General features: G+C 33.6%; 1 protein-coding gene across 7 annotated transcripts in view; it reads left to right on the forward strand.

The window, feature by feature from the left end:
- The window catches only part of Mfsd6a_1 (Major facilitator superfamily domain-containing protein 6-A), a 53,719-nt gene that overhangs the window by 9,513 nt on the left and 29,233 nt on the right, over positions 1 to 14,973 (forward strand). For 2 of the 7 annotated variants that reach the window (XM_054228640.1, XM_054228644.1), the window contains exons 2-3: positions 6,455 to 6,513; positions 13,898 to 13,932. The gene's annotated coding sequence lies outside the window, so the exon portion shown is untranslated. Of the gene's footprint in view, positions 1 to 6,454; positions 6,518 to 13,897; positions 13,933 to 14,973 lie in introns of all 7 variants that reach the window. The other 5 variants (XM_054228641.1, XM_054228645.1, XM_011188524.3 and 2 more) reach the window with 3 other exon arrangements.

A 14,973-nucleotide genomic window follows, 5' to 3' on the forward strand; every position in this document is an offset into this window, starting at 1 on the left:
CAATTTAATTTTGAAAATTTCGCACATACAGAATGCAAATAAAGCACAATGAAAAGAAAATTAATGAAATTCATTTCGAATGGAAGTATGTATATCACTAGTAAGTGTGCGACTAAACTAAATATAAATACAGTTTTCAAATGATATAGTTTTTCATGCACACATACAGACAAAACGAACAAATAAAATAAAAAAGAGCATACATTTGTGCGTGCCTATATTTGTTTGAATATATGTTTGAGTTTGGTGCGCACATTTTATTTATGGACTATACTGACTAAAGTTTTGCTGTCGACAACATAGCCCCACAGTCGGAAGCCCAAAAAAAATAACATAAAAGCAAAAGTTTTGTGTCCCACTTTCCGCCAATAACACAGCACAGAGAAAAGTGCATAGATACACATAAATAAAAATAATGTATAATACTCGAAGTAAAATTAGATTCACAAAAAAATAAAAATAAAAGAAAATAACACGAATATGGTCTAGTAAATATTGACAATTGAGTGTGTGCACAGGAGGCGGGTGGAGTAAGTGCCGCGTTGAAAGCGCGCAGAAAGGAGGCCACATAATGTTAAATAAGAGGATCAGACAGACGCTGCACAAAAGTCAGCGTCAATAATCGTCGACCAAAATAGAAGCCTGAAATGTATACAAACAATAAAGTGTCCGCTTGTATACAAATTACTTAAATTTTGGTAATTTTATGCGTTGAGATGAGTGGTTTACTCTGTTGATACATTATCAAAATGTTACTTGTTTGGGGAGTAAATTTATTTTGATGAGTCTGAGTGTTGACAGGTCTATATATATTACATAATACTCATGGAAAGAAGAGAAAAAGATATTAAATTCGAGATTTGACCACAGCATACATGCTCCAAAAAATGTAACTGTACGAAAATATCCTAAATTTATTTCTAGTATTTTTGGAAACGAAAACTCTCTCATACCATGAAATGAAATGATGTAGATCCGACCCTCTAACTACTACCCACACATCGAGATCATTTAAAAATATCGCTTGGTCTCTATCAACCACCTACAACTATATAAAAGTTTGCAATTTTCGATCCGTTATAAATTGGCTGGATTGTGATCTAATACACTTTATTTAACCAATCAAATGAGTATACATCGCACCCCGTATATTTTTATTGGCAGCGCTGTGAAAGCGTGGCATTGTCATAAAAATAGCATTTTACTCGACACGAGTGATCTGTCGCCAACAGATTTCGAGCAATAAACATTTATGTCACACATATTTTTAGATGTTATGAGCATTTCGTGTTTTTGTCACAAACTCTTCTCTTTTCTTCTTCTATTTGGTCAATTGTTTGCTGTCATTGCTGCTGTTTAAAGGATGTTAACATATCAAGAGCTTAGAGCTCGTATACTCATAGTTTTGTTTATTGTTGCACTTATGTAGGTGTATGAACGGAACGGAACTTTGCAGAGTGCAACAAGCAGCAACCTTCAATGAAGTTGTCAAATGTGAGTATGTCAGTGCTTAGCAAAATGCTGTTAGATGCACTTAAGCTGAAGTGTGTTAGAGTGGCAAGGTCTTTGAACCTTCTTACAAGTATATTTACATATGTAAGATGAATGGAGTGCAAATATTCGACTTTGCTGTATACAATATTTGATTTTATTTTTAAATTGAGAAAATAAAATCAAAATTTTGAATTTTGTGAATTCATAAAATTTACCAACAGAAATTGTCGCAAATAGAAAAAAACATTTTCAGTTCAAATTTCTAATTAAAAATTTTAAAATTTTTCAACTTTTTTTTGTTTTTGCAAATAAACCCGTCCATTTATTTGCGTCGAAAATTTGTTTTCAGTTGAAAACTAAAAATTTTATTCGAATTTTTATGCATAGTTTATTGTATTTTTTCCGGTTATTTTTAGATATTGTAAGTTTTTATGTATCTGTAAATGAATGTGTATGTGTTTGTATGTATGTAGCTGCTAGTAATGAATTAGCATGTTTTTTTAATTGTTGTTAGTGTGTCAATGTTGCCAATGCCCGCGCTTTTGCTATGCCTCATTGACGTCGCGGCACATTTCGCAGCGGCATTCTCACTATATACCAGTGTAACATACTTATACATATACACTATACTTATATTTTACATATACTTATATTTTATATATGCTGGTGATGTCATCGGTGTTTAGGCACGCCACCAGCATTGCCATTAACATTTGATTGTATTATAATCCACAACCTTTTGTTGCTGATTTATGCGCCAACATTTGTGGTTAGTTTTGAATGTATTCTTGTTTTGTTTTTCGTTTCTCTTTCCATGCGCTGTAATTAAGTCCATATTCATTAAACAATTTGTTCTAGACCTTTAGTTTATTTTCAAAATTTCGTAATTTAATTCTCAAAAACAAGCATTATTTTATGCCTCTGACTGTGGAATATACATAAGAAGTGAATGAATTAATATCTGAAAGTATTTTAACCTTGAATGTTTAAAAGCGAATTAGTACTTTATAAACAAAAATATGGAAAAAATGAAAAGTGGAACGGTTCTAAAACTGTCTCCTTTGTAGATTAAAAACTTGACTGCGCTGGTATCCAGTATTTTTTTAACTGCTACCAGAGTCAATAAAATCCACTAAATAATCAGAGCGCGTTGTTTTGCTTAACTTAAGAACATTTTGACACTATTGGAGATACATGTTTCAATAGTTCTTCTGGAGAATACTTCAAGGCCGTTAAGCGTTACGACCGTCGTTTTGGAGGGTGGATATGTTCAAGACAATGTGCCTTATTAGATTTCTGATGAGCAAGCTTGGTTGGTCGATAGCCATATCTATTCTGACATGATACTCAACATTAAGAAAAAGCCACTTCTCTTATTTTCACTTATACCAGTTCAGTATTATTCAACTAACCAGCTGAATAGTTTCAGACCCCGATATTGTAAAGACTTGTTTCGACACAAAATAAAATTTGATTCTAACCCTAATTAGATTTTGAGTTGTTGTTATGAAATAGTTATTTTAATAGATCAACATATTTTATAACTTTTTCACATACTATTTCTGATTTCGTATTTTTTGTATCCCTTATATCATCACACTCCAAGGCAACCCTTTTAAAATGATTTAATCTGCTACATTTTAATAATTCCGTAATTATTTCTCCATTAAAATTCGTGCCTGTCGTTCTTTCTATTCCCACATGGATATTGCTCATTTAGAGAAGTTGTTCGTCAAGTTTAATTTTTTCAAACTCTTTTGTTCACAGTTCTTTTTCGCATATATATGTATGCATATACTTATATACATAATTATATACATATATTCCCGCGATTATTACGTATATTTTGTGCTACAATAAAATGTATGCGGTCACCTTTTTTCTCTTTCATCCACTGTGGCTGTTTTGATTGTTTTACATTATAGCGTTTTTGTATCGTTGTTTTGTTTGCTTTGTATTGCTTGTCTTTTGCACGCAAACCTCATCCGGCGCGTTCAAAGATCACTCTCGTACATACAAAATAAATTAATTCCAAATCTCACAGACGAATTTTATGCTCTCAAACATTCACCTTTGCCTTTCCGCAGCGCTGTTTTGTTGGCTCACACACATGCATTGATTGCCTGCTTACTCCTTCACTTCGCATTTCTACCGTTCCTTACCTTTTTTTTATGCCACCTCTTCTTCTACTTCTACTCTATCTAATATTTATCAGCATTTCTTTTGTCTGTGTTGCGTCTGGTCTATGCCGACACCGGCGTCTAACGCTATCAATTGCCCGTCAGCTTTAAGCCCCAGACGCTCGTTGCCTGCCACATCCTGTGGCACTTTTAATCGCATATCTACCATAAGTATGTTCGCCCGTTTAACGTGAATTGCTGGTACGCAATTGCAACCCCTATGGGCTTTCCGATCATTTTCCTGCAATTAAATGCTTCCTTGCAGCGTCTTTCGTTCTATCCATACACGCACCCATATTTTCCTTGCTTATTTCATTCAAATGCCATCAGTTCTGCTGGCTTTGATTGGACCTTAAGGGTGTCTAATGCCATTTGTTTAGCTCAAGTACTGCGTTATCCACTCGTTTATTTACGTTTGCAAATACCTTCGTATATGCTTAGGTGCGTGAGTTGTGCGTAGCTAGCGGGAATCGTCGCTTTGGTGGTTGTTTTCGCACATTCCAACTCAATATTCGCTACCCCAAAAAGTCACTTCGAAACTTCTATGCTTCAGCGCCGGTCTTTGATATGCGAAATAAGTGTATTTTCTAAAGTCGCATGTTTTCACTTCCTAAATGAAGGATTTGGGTACCGTATTTCCTCACCGCGACCTTTAGCACCGGCATGCATGCGAGGTTACGCAATGCACTGTGGAATTTTCAACCCTCTGTGTTGGAGTGACTCTCTTCTATCTATGCATTGTTATTTGCCCGAAATTTCTACTGCCCATTGTTTGCTTCGGTTTTTGTTTACCTTCTTGCAGTGCGTGCATAAAATATCAATTATTTTTCCACCAATTTTCCGAAAGCCGCTGAAATGTGATCCTTATGGATTTCAGAGACAAGATGTTCTGGCCAACCCGCTGTGTTATTGTCAAATATTTGTTGTGTGTTTTGTAATTCAACACTTTCTCCCTCTCTGAACTCACCCTAAGTACGTAATTTGTGTGTTGAAAGTGCGTCTAATTTATTGTTATATTGATCGCCATGGATTGGATTTATTTACGGCTTATTAAAATGGTATATTGTTTCAATATATTTGGTTGGTCTAATATGCATAGTTTATTCTGGGGAAGGGCTTGCCGCTGTCGTGTGAATTACATTCTCCGAATTTGAGATTTTAATGACAGGAAGTCAGCTGTTTGGTTATTATACTGTCTGCTTTTGCGATATACGACCGTATGACTTTTTGCAAATTATGCAATTAAGAGCGTAATTAGATGTATTGAAAGAATCATATATTCTTTAAGCCCGTACTTGGGAACTTGTACGATATTTTTTATTCTAAGCGCTTGACTTCAGTCCCTATAAATCCTAAATTGCATAGATTTTAACCAAACCAGTATTTATTCTTCTATCTATACTAAATTTCTAAATATATAATTTCCTGTTTTCTTAGCTTACAATATTTATTTATTATTTCAGTTAGTAAGCTAAATAATCTGTTGTTATGTTTTTCATAATGTAATTACAAAATTTTTAAAAACTAAGTCAATAAATACCTAATTTCAAATAATCTTACCAAAAGATCACATTCTTCCCATTGCTTTTCCTCCTCATGTCCGCCATAAGCAATACAAATGCTTTTCTTCATACTTTGCGTCAAGTGGCGTTGAGTCCACTTAAGCTACTTAGTGTCAGTATGTTCAGAAGTGTAATTACGAATTGAGTCTAATAGGATTTCAAGTGTTTATTATTATTGCAATGGATAAACATTATTTAAAGAGAACCAACTGTTTGTTTAATATTTCGATAAGTCTAAGTATAGTGGCAGAATTAAAAAAATAGCTAAAAATGCTTCTAATAAGTTCTCATATATGTATATAAAAAAATAGATTTCAAGGAATATAATATTTCGTCGATATTTTTATATTTTTTACAAGCATCAGATTACTTTAGCCTTTGAACAATTATTTTTTGGCATCTAAATATAAATTACAGGTAGTTTCAAGGGCACGGAGTACTTTAAAGAGATTTTTTTAGTAAAATTTTATTTTATCAGAAGTACAATTGCTCCTATGCTGAACTTAGTATTAAGCCACAGGTTGGTTATCTTCCATTAGAAAAAAGTCGTGGAGTTTAGATTCGTGAAATACGGTGGATTCAGGTCAGATTCAGGCCAAAGAATAGTTCTAAAAACAATCTTGCCAACAGTTTCACTGCATAGCTCAACAGAGCAGGTTGATTGCGAGCTTGTCCTGCACTTATTTTGCCAAAATTGTATGGAATGGATATGTCTAACTCATATCCACTGGCCACTGGATTCATCATCTCCGGTACTTACATGGCCTGTGAAAAACAGTGGTCTAAATTCAATATTTCTTGCAGTGTGTGGATTTAGCGGATATTTTAATAATAAAACTTATGGACCATAGGTAAACTATTTAAGAGAGGTCAGCATTTAGTTTGATCTTATAATCTATTTCTATCTACTTTGTTTTGGCGACGTAATTTAGTTTTTTCCTTATTTTCTTTTCGCCTTCTTAAAAAACTCGTTGGAGCGGTTATGTAAAGTTCAATTCTAAAATGTCCGAGAGGCTTTTAGACGATTGCTTGTTCTAACCTTAGCTAAATGAACTTCAGTATTTTAGCACACTTTTAAGCTCAAAGCATGTTAAATAAGCTTGGCAACATACATATGTGTACATATGTACATATCAAATAGTAACAATGGAGCGAGCGAACGAGAATTTGTAAACAAAAGCAAAATTTCAAAAATAAACTTCTTCTGTCTATTTGCAGGCAACAAACAGTCGCAGCAGCAGCAGCAGCAGTTAGAAGTCTAACTACCATCTGTGTATGTATGTATGTATGTATTTCTGTGCCTATGTATGCCATTGTCGATTTTGTTGTTGCGAAAAAACCAGTTGCGAGACAATAGAGGAAATGATTTTAATGCGTGACGCCGTTTCAGCTGCCAGCACAGTTGCTCAACTGCTGCGATAGATATTCGTCGCCCTTCCATTGTTATTGTTGTTGTTGTGGCTGGGCAACTTACCTTGTGTGGCTGGCAGTGCAGCTTTATTTTATTGTCATTGCAAATGTTGCCATTGTATGATTGCGATTGTCATTGTCGTCAGCGTTGTGCACTTGAAATGGTTTTTATGTGGCAAACAGCAATTTTTTCTAAACAACTCGTGTTGTTGTTGTTGCTATGGCTGTCAGCTAGATTCGTTGAATGCTGCCGTATTCGTTATATAGCGCGTGTATATGTATGTGTTAGTGATGTTGCATTGCTTTGCTAGTCAGCGCTTTGTTGCAACAATAGTTACTGTTCCTCTTCATTGCATAGCATAGCGTTGCCAATATTAATATTGCCACTAACATTTTTTACTCAGGTGCAAGTGGTGCAATATATACAAAATACATATATTTGTTGAATACTGGCAGATTGCAGGACAGCGACCACCGATTTATCGCCTCGAGCTTGCAGTGCTCTTCAGCTTAAATATCTATATTTGTATATTTGTTCTCTCTGCTTTTATTATATTCTTAGTTTTTGTCCCATTGCCTAGCCGTAGCAATGTGTAGGAAAATGTTGCTGCAAATTGCGTTGTGATTGTTATGTAGCAACATTGTTGCTGTCTTCGCTGTCGTCAATCATCAGTTTTTGTGCGCGCCCGCTTCAAAGTAACAATGCGACGGCTTCAAGTTAACAAGTTGTAGAGGATTTGTCGCTTTCTGTGCTGTGCCACAGCTGTTGAAAGCAGCAGGCAGTGCAGGCAGCAACTGACATTTGCCGAAGAAATTGCTGGCATTTAAGGCAATAAATTTCCAAGACTCTGGCAAAAAGTGGCGCCATAAATTGATTTGTGGACAGGTGTAACAGGTTGGACCATTTGTTGGATTTTAAAATTCCTCGGTGACAATTAAAGTATACGCTGCGCATTGCGATTTTGGCAAAAGGAGTTTGTAAAGTGATTATTGGAAAATACAAAAGGCGTACCTACTTATACTCAAATATGAGTTGTTGCGCTCCAAAAGCTTCGAAGCGCGTTTAAAACAATAACTATTATTCAACGAAAATAATATTATATTTTATAAAATAATTTTAGTACCTAAGCACTATTTGAAGCGGATAAGCGGATATCTAAAAAAATTACATTTGAAGAAATGAAAACATCTAACAATTTCCCGAAAGCCGCTGAAATGTGATCCTTGTGTTGAGAGACAAGATGTTCTAGCCAACCCGCTGTGTTATTGTCAAATATCTTTTGTGTGTTTTGTAATTCAACTCTCTCCCTCTCTGAACTCACCCTAAATACGTAGTGTGTTGAAAGTACGTCTAATTTATTGATATATTGATCGCCTTGGATTGGATTTATTTACGGCTTATTAAAATGGTGTATTTTTTATGATATTTGGTTGGGCTAATATGCATAGTTTATTCTGGGAAGGGCTTGCCGCTGCCGTGTGAATATCATTTGTGGAAATTGGGATCTTAAAGACAAGAAGACAGCTGTGGCGATATTATACTGTCTGCTTGTTCGATCTATGACCGTATGAACCATTCTTATTTGGAAATTATGCAATTAAGTATGTAATTAAAAACAGTATAAAAGATCTCAAATCAAAACAATTGGTTTTGAATAGGGTGCTATTAGTTTTGCTAAAAATGCTTGACTTCATTTCGTATAAATTCTTATCTGCATTAGTTGTTCGGCATAGATTCTTACACTACTATACACTAGCTCAATCCTTTGAGATTCACTGCCATATTTACTATGACTTTATTATGTTTAAATCAAAATTTTATTACCCTTTACGGCAAATATATTTTCCAGAAACTTTATGTGACAGATATTTAGATAGATAGTTTATCAAGGTATATGTATAATCCAATATTTTCGCCAGAACAATTCCGCCACCCCAAAATTATCTAATTCATTGAACAACTTTATATGTATGATTGTTTTTGTTGGTTCGCCAGAACCTCTGGTGGAGTGATCTTTTCGGTATCCTTATACTATGTTTACATATAACGAGATTATCTCCATTACGATTACGAGCTTAACTCGATAATCTGTAATTAAGAAACGAGATTTCCCATACAAAATTGCTCTCTGGATAATTCGAGATTATAAAATTATCTCGTTTTATACAACTAGATTTTCGGTGTTATTCCTAGGTTTATCGATAATTTTGCGAAGAAAAGGAGAAATGTCAAATGAAAATGTAAACAACAATGGCCGACAGCGAGAGAAATATGTGTAATACAACAACAAATGCAACACATTTGACAATTGATAATTTCATTTGGCTATATGTAAACGGTTAGATTATTGAACGAGCTTAGAACAAGATTATTTTCATATGTAAACATACTACCAGTGGCGACATTTTTTATTCTATAAACCTCCATTAGAGAGTATAAATTCTAATAAATATTGAAAAATTTATTTGAATTTTTTTTTTATATATTTAAGTTTTTCTAACCACTTTACTTTATGATCGACTTCGATGCATTTTTTATACTCCACTGTTAAATAAATTAATCTAATTGGCTAATTTGAACTCAATTGCAATAAGTTCAACGAATGCACAGCAGAAATATTTCGCAATTTCCTCTAAATTCCATTAACCTACATTCTAGAAGCGCACCTAACATTCATCAACAAAATATATCCATATACAAATGCATATATATGTATGTACATACGTATGTATGTATAGGCATATACATATACAATAAATAAAGAAGCGTACAAACACACAACGCCGCTTTCGCTTCCGTCTACTTCAATTTATTCATTTTCGTACTTCCACTGTCGAGCGGCTGCAGCCGAAATAGTTCGGCTATTTTTAATTGCAGTCTGCATACAAAACTAGGTAAGCAAAGACATACCGACACATAAATCGGCGCGTCAACCAACCTTTTTAGCTGAAATAACATTAAAGCAATTGTAATTGATTGCCAATTGTTTAATTAAATTTTAATTCGGATTTAATTGTAGACACTACGGACTGAATATGTTAAGCAATTTCGTTTTCGAAACAGCACTGCGACAAAAACGGATGTGTATTTTCACTTTTTCAAACGCCAAAAATAAATTAAAACAAAAACAATGTGCATGATATGTGAGGAAAAAATTTGATTCGATTGAATTGGATTTGGTAAAGTGCCGCTGGCGTGGAAGGCAAAAAGAAATAAAATTGCTAAACAAATTGTGTGATATCTGAGCTTTTAATTGCATTATGTATTTTAAAGCATGAAAGCTAGTAGATAATCTCATATCAACTAACGGTTAGCATAAAGTGATTTCAATAAAATTTGGTAGCCGTAGGAAGCAGCGACAGCGATTAGAATCATTCAAAAGCATTTCTCCCCAAAAAATAAAGTAAAATAAACAGGAAATTGCCGCTATAAATTTCCAATAAATGCATTGATTATCGACTGCTCTTTAACGGTAATTGCCAAGTTATCATAATCGTGTGCCTCTGCACTGCCCACTCAACTGAGACTAAATACTAAAACGTATTCAAACAAAATACTAATTTGTTGCACTCGGCTTGCATATAGACTATATATTTGTGTGTGTGTGGATCTGTTAATCGATTAGTTATGCTGCAGATCGGTAAAATTAAGAAACTTTTTTTGAGTAGGCACGAGTATGCAGTTAGTTGCTAACAACTGTCAGCTGTCTTCATTGTCAACAAGCCCTCTCCACTATCAAATTCATAGATACATATGTACAAATATTTAAATACCCATTTATGGTTAGTTTATGGTATTTGTTAATTCATTGAAAATGTCAAATTTGAGCGCTTTGTGGATAAATTAAAATCATAAGCAATAATTTGAATAGTTGCTGAGACTAAGGCCAAATTGGTTTAAGTATGAATAAAAAAAACTGTGGGCGTTGTTTAAAATGAAGTCAATGCAGTATTTGGTGGTATCATTTGTTCGAATGGCAACTCTCTAAAGCTCAGTAAACAGTTTGCAAATAGGTATATTGAATCAGTGAAACTGAATTATTGACTGTATTAAATATCACTGGAAAGTTTCACTGAAATGTTGAAAACAGTGAACGAGTTCGAAATATATATGACTGATAATAATTTTGGAAAAACGTACTTTGGTGCCCCCGGTCTATCTCTACTTAGTTCTCATTATAAAATGACATTAGCGCAATTATACTAATTTTTAACTGCATACTTCCATTGCATTAAATTTAGTCTCATTAGTTGCGAAAATCTGCCAACAACTATAATGCGATCCTCTACTAATTCAAGAGCACATCCATTGCTGGATAGTGACACTTGTTCTCGCCAACACTCATTTGCATATTCATAGATATATATATATTCAAGTAAGTAAGAGTGTACTCATAATTTTCGTACTATGAGGCGCCGGGTGTGTGTGTGCGTGGACGTCCATGGCGCACTGAAAAGTAAACAAACCTGTTGTGCTAGCGAACTGAAAAAAATAAATTCATTTTTATTTTCATATTTTAAATTTTATTTCTCTTTATGTTTTGCCATTGAGTTCGTCATCGGTGACGACCACACATCCAATGTAAGGTTAAGTAAAAGTGAATTTCATACGGTTGGCTAAGGTGGCATAAATTTAAACTAATGAGTGATCCAATGATGTCATCCAACCAGTTTGTTGTTAGCTGACATTTGCCGGCTTTTGGCTGTCGCCGTGGGCTTTCGCTGACATTCGCTGACATTAATGTGATGTAGAATTGCTGATTTTGTGAATTAACCAAAGAAATATGTGCAGTGGAAATGGGACAAATATTAAAGCGGCATCGCATTACAGTCAAACAATACACACTTGGTTAGTTTTGGTCTATTTTTAATTGTAAAAAAAAAATATTTGGAATACTGTATATTTGTTGTTGGCTTATGTAAATCATGGTTTCTCATTGATGTTTTTTTCTGAGACATCTATCGCAGTGTTCAAAAAAATCTAATGGATTTTCGCTAAAGATCTTATGAGATCAATGTTGCCACATTGTTGAATACGAAACTATTCATATTATTGGCAATATCATCAACTAAAATAACGGAATATTACATACATACTATATTAAATGTAACGTCAAGGAGTACTTCAATTTTAATTTAAGCTTCAATTTTAATTTAATTTTTTAATTTCTATATTTACCAATATTTTTTTCAAGTCTCCTTCACAAATTGTTAAATTTCTATTAATCTTTTCAAACTTTTTGTCCATGCTCTTTCTTCAGCCAATTCTACACAACCTAGTAAAAATGAAAATAATTTATTCTTCACACCATAGCGTTCTTTAGCAGCTGTGATTTGTTGTGGCAGACATCCGAAAATGAAACTAAGCAATAAATTCCTAAATTAAAGAGCAAAACAAACCGATTTTTCTGAAAATAGAATGCATAAACTAGACGAAAAAGAAATTACTTTGTGAGTAAAAGCATCGAGCGACGCTTGCCACATGTTGCATCTGTCAAGCGTTACGGCTGCTCACTCATCCAACCATACGAAACTTGTGAAACTTTGAAAGCCTAAAAATTAGCTCACACATACAAGCATACATGCATGTATAGGTGTGCCATAAATTGATGGTCTTTATTAATATCTTGTGAATTTTTTGGTAGAATAATCTTTAAAATATTTTCGCTTTTAAAATTTGAGTTTTGTTTGCCGCTTTTATTTTATTTACAGAACTATTTATTTTCAACTGAAGCGCATATTTTATCTGAACTGTAGCTTTTCAATTTCGACAAACGCAGCATACATAATCGTAAATTTATTTGACTTTGGTGGCGTTTTGAAATATTTATTCAGCATTCACCTATGGCAACTCATCTGCCAGTACATGTGTAATACATTAGTATGCGTGTGTGTGTGCTTGTGTTCTGTGTGTGGAAATCGCACAAAATGCTTTGAATACTATATGCATGCATGTGTGTATGTATGTTTTTTTATAAATTTGGGACTTGGCGCTGCTCATTTCTTTTTCTGTTTAGTCAATAATTTCGCACTTGCTTGTGACAGTCGAACTGACGGCGAGTGGATGTGGGTGCTGGTAGATATATTGTATTTACATGTGTAGCGGCAGGCATGTGTCAGCGAGTCTCTAAAAATTTTCCTATTTTTGCCTCACACCATGATTTGTTAATGTGTGTGTGTTTTAGCACAGACAAAGGCGGTCAAACGCGAAATGTGTAGTTGCGCTGCAGTGTGCTCCAAATAAACTAATTAGCTTCCTCAAAGTAATGGGCGAGTATAGAAAATTATAGTAAATATTAGTGTTATAAATATATAACCCGTGCGAGATAAATAAATATTTACTTTGCGCTTAGCCATTTAATTGCTTTCCAAAACCCGTTAGCTGGCAATAAAATGTGATTTATGGCTAATTCTTCAAATACGCTGTTAGTTCGAACAAATTTTTTTGAGTGTGTTCAACTTCGATTCCTAAATGGTGTTATTTGTATTAATTTATAGCTGCATTGAAAAAAATATATTAAAATTAATTTGTTTTGGTTGGCAATATCACTAAACCTTGGTAACCATTTTGAATAAATAAAAAAATTATTAAAATAAGATGAAAACAGAAAAAACACTTAAATAACACTAAACATACCATAACCGGTAAAGTTACTTTTTCTAACTAATTAATTATTATTTAATGTTCTATTTTAATTTTTCATATGTTTTGAAGATCTTGAGTAATATTTCTCTTATACCGATAAAAAATAAAGGGAATTTTAAAATTTCCAATTGTCTCCTAATTAGACACTTATTTTTGGGGAAATTTTACAATAGAGACACCATGTACATGTATATATTATAAATAGTCAGTATAATATTTTGCTTAATTATATATTATAATATTTCTATTTTTCTAGAAAATTGTCATAAACTCTTATTCTATAATTTTTGGTTTAAATATATGTTTAGTAGCGTTGCCACTCTTATTAAATTTCTACATAATTATTATATAAAAATATATGTGTATAAAAATACAAAATCGGAAATCTAATTTTAAAAATAAATGTAGTGGTGAAATTCTATGTTAAAAATTTTATATTTCTAAAATTTATTTAACACTTTCATATATTCTTAAGCGCGCACACGTTCGCACTATATAAAAAATTAATTATGCTAGCAATCTATTATCTATTATTAGGTGTATGTATAATCCTTGCAAGTAAAAGAGCTTCCATTAATTTTTTGTATTTTTCCTATTTTTTACAGGTCCTTGCAACGTATCCACCGAATCCACCTAGAAGGTAGTGTATCAATTTTGCTTGCATATTCGCGTGCTGATTGCTCGCATGCGTGCTTTTGATCTATAAATTTAGAAAACTTTCGTTCGCAGTTACATGCATACATACGCATGTATGTATATGTATTATGCACAAACGCATATCACGTTATAAATAAACCCATACACATGCACATGGCTCACACGATTAAAGTTAATTCTCAACCCGCGACGCGTGTCCTATTTATGTGGCATGCTTGCTGATGAGGCAAAATTTATTATTAACTAACGACGGGATACGAACACAAGCGTTTGTAATAATATTCCGTTTATTGGACTCTTGCCCGGCAGGGAAAATATGGTTTATGAGTTCTGATCCATAATATTGATAAAAAAAATCTGGTATTACTAACTTTCCTAAGACATTAAATATTAAATACATCAAATTTTCATGAGTGCTTAGTTAAAAGAGAGCATAAAAGAATAATTAGTTAGATTGAGAATGGACGACACCAGTTTTTTATTATTACACACTTTTATTCAATATTTAGCGAATTTCTGTAATTTTCGGGATATTTTTATTTGAAGACTTGATATTGCTTTCTGAGAGTTACACATTTTTTATGATTTTATAAACCAGTGGAACCTCTTTCGGAAGTTGAACCCATGTACTTCCAGCTTATATGTAACTATGTACTCAACCTCCTAAACTGCAACCTTCACCACGCCCATATTCGTAACCAATATCCAAATAGTCTTACGCCATTACTACAACAAAGGTAACAATTCCTTGGTGTGAAAGACGTTACAGACAATAGATAACAGAGTTCAATGTGCCAAACAAAACGTGTCCACTTGAACCACACTATATTATAGGCTCACTCAACCGCTGTCATATTTCATTAGAGAAAATCGAAGCCCAACCTTACTATGCACTGGCACATGCTATAGTTCTCACGAACTCATTCTCCCACTGACACTTCAATGCGTTACCCTTTGATAGACTCTGTCTCCTTTTATTGTATTTCAGCCGGCCTTCTAACTAATTGGCAACAATCTGTCAGGC

Source organism: Zeugodacus cucurbitae, chromosome 4 (assembly GCF_028554725.1).
Source record: "Zeugodacus cucurbitae isolate PBARC_wt_2022May chromosome 4, idZeuCucr1.2, whole genome shotgun sequence".
In the NCBI taxonomy this organism is placed as follows: Eukaryota; Metazoa; Arthropoda; class Insecta; order Diptera; family Tephritidae; genus Zeugodacus; species Zeugodacus cucurbitae.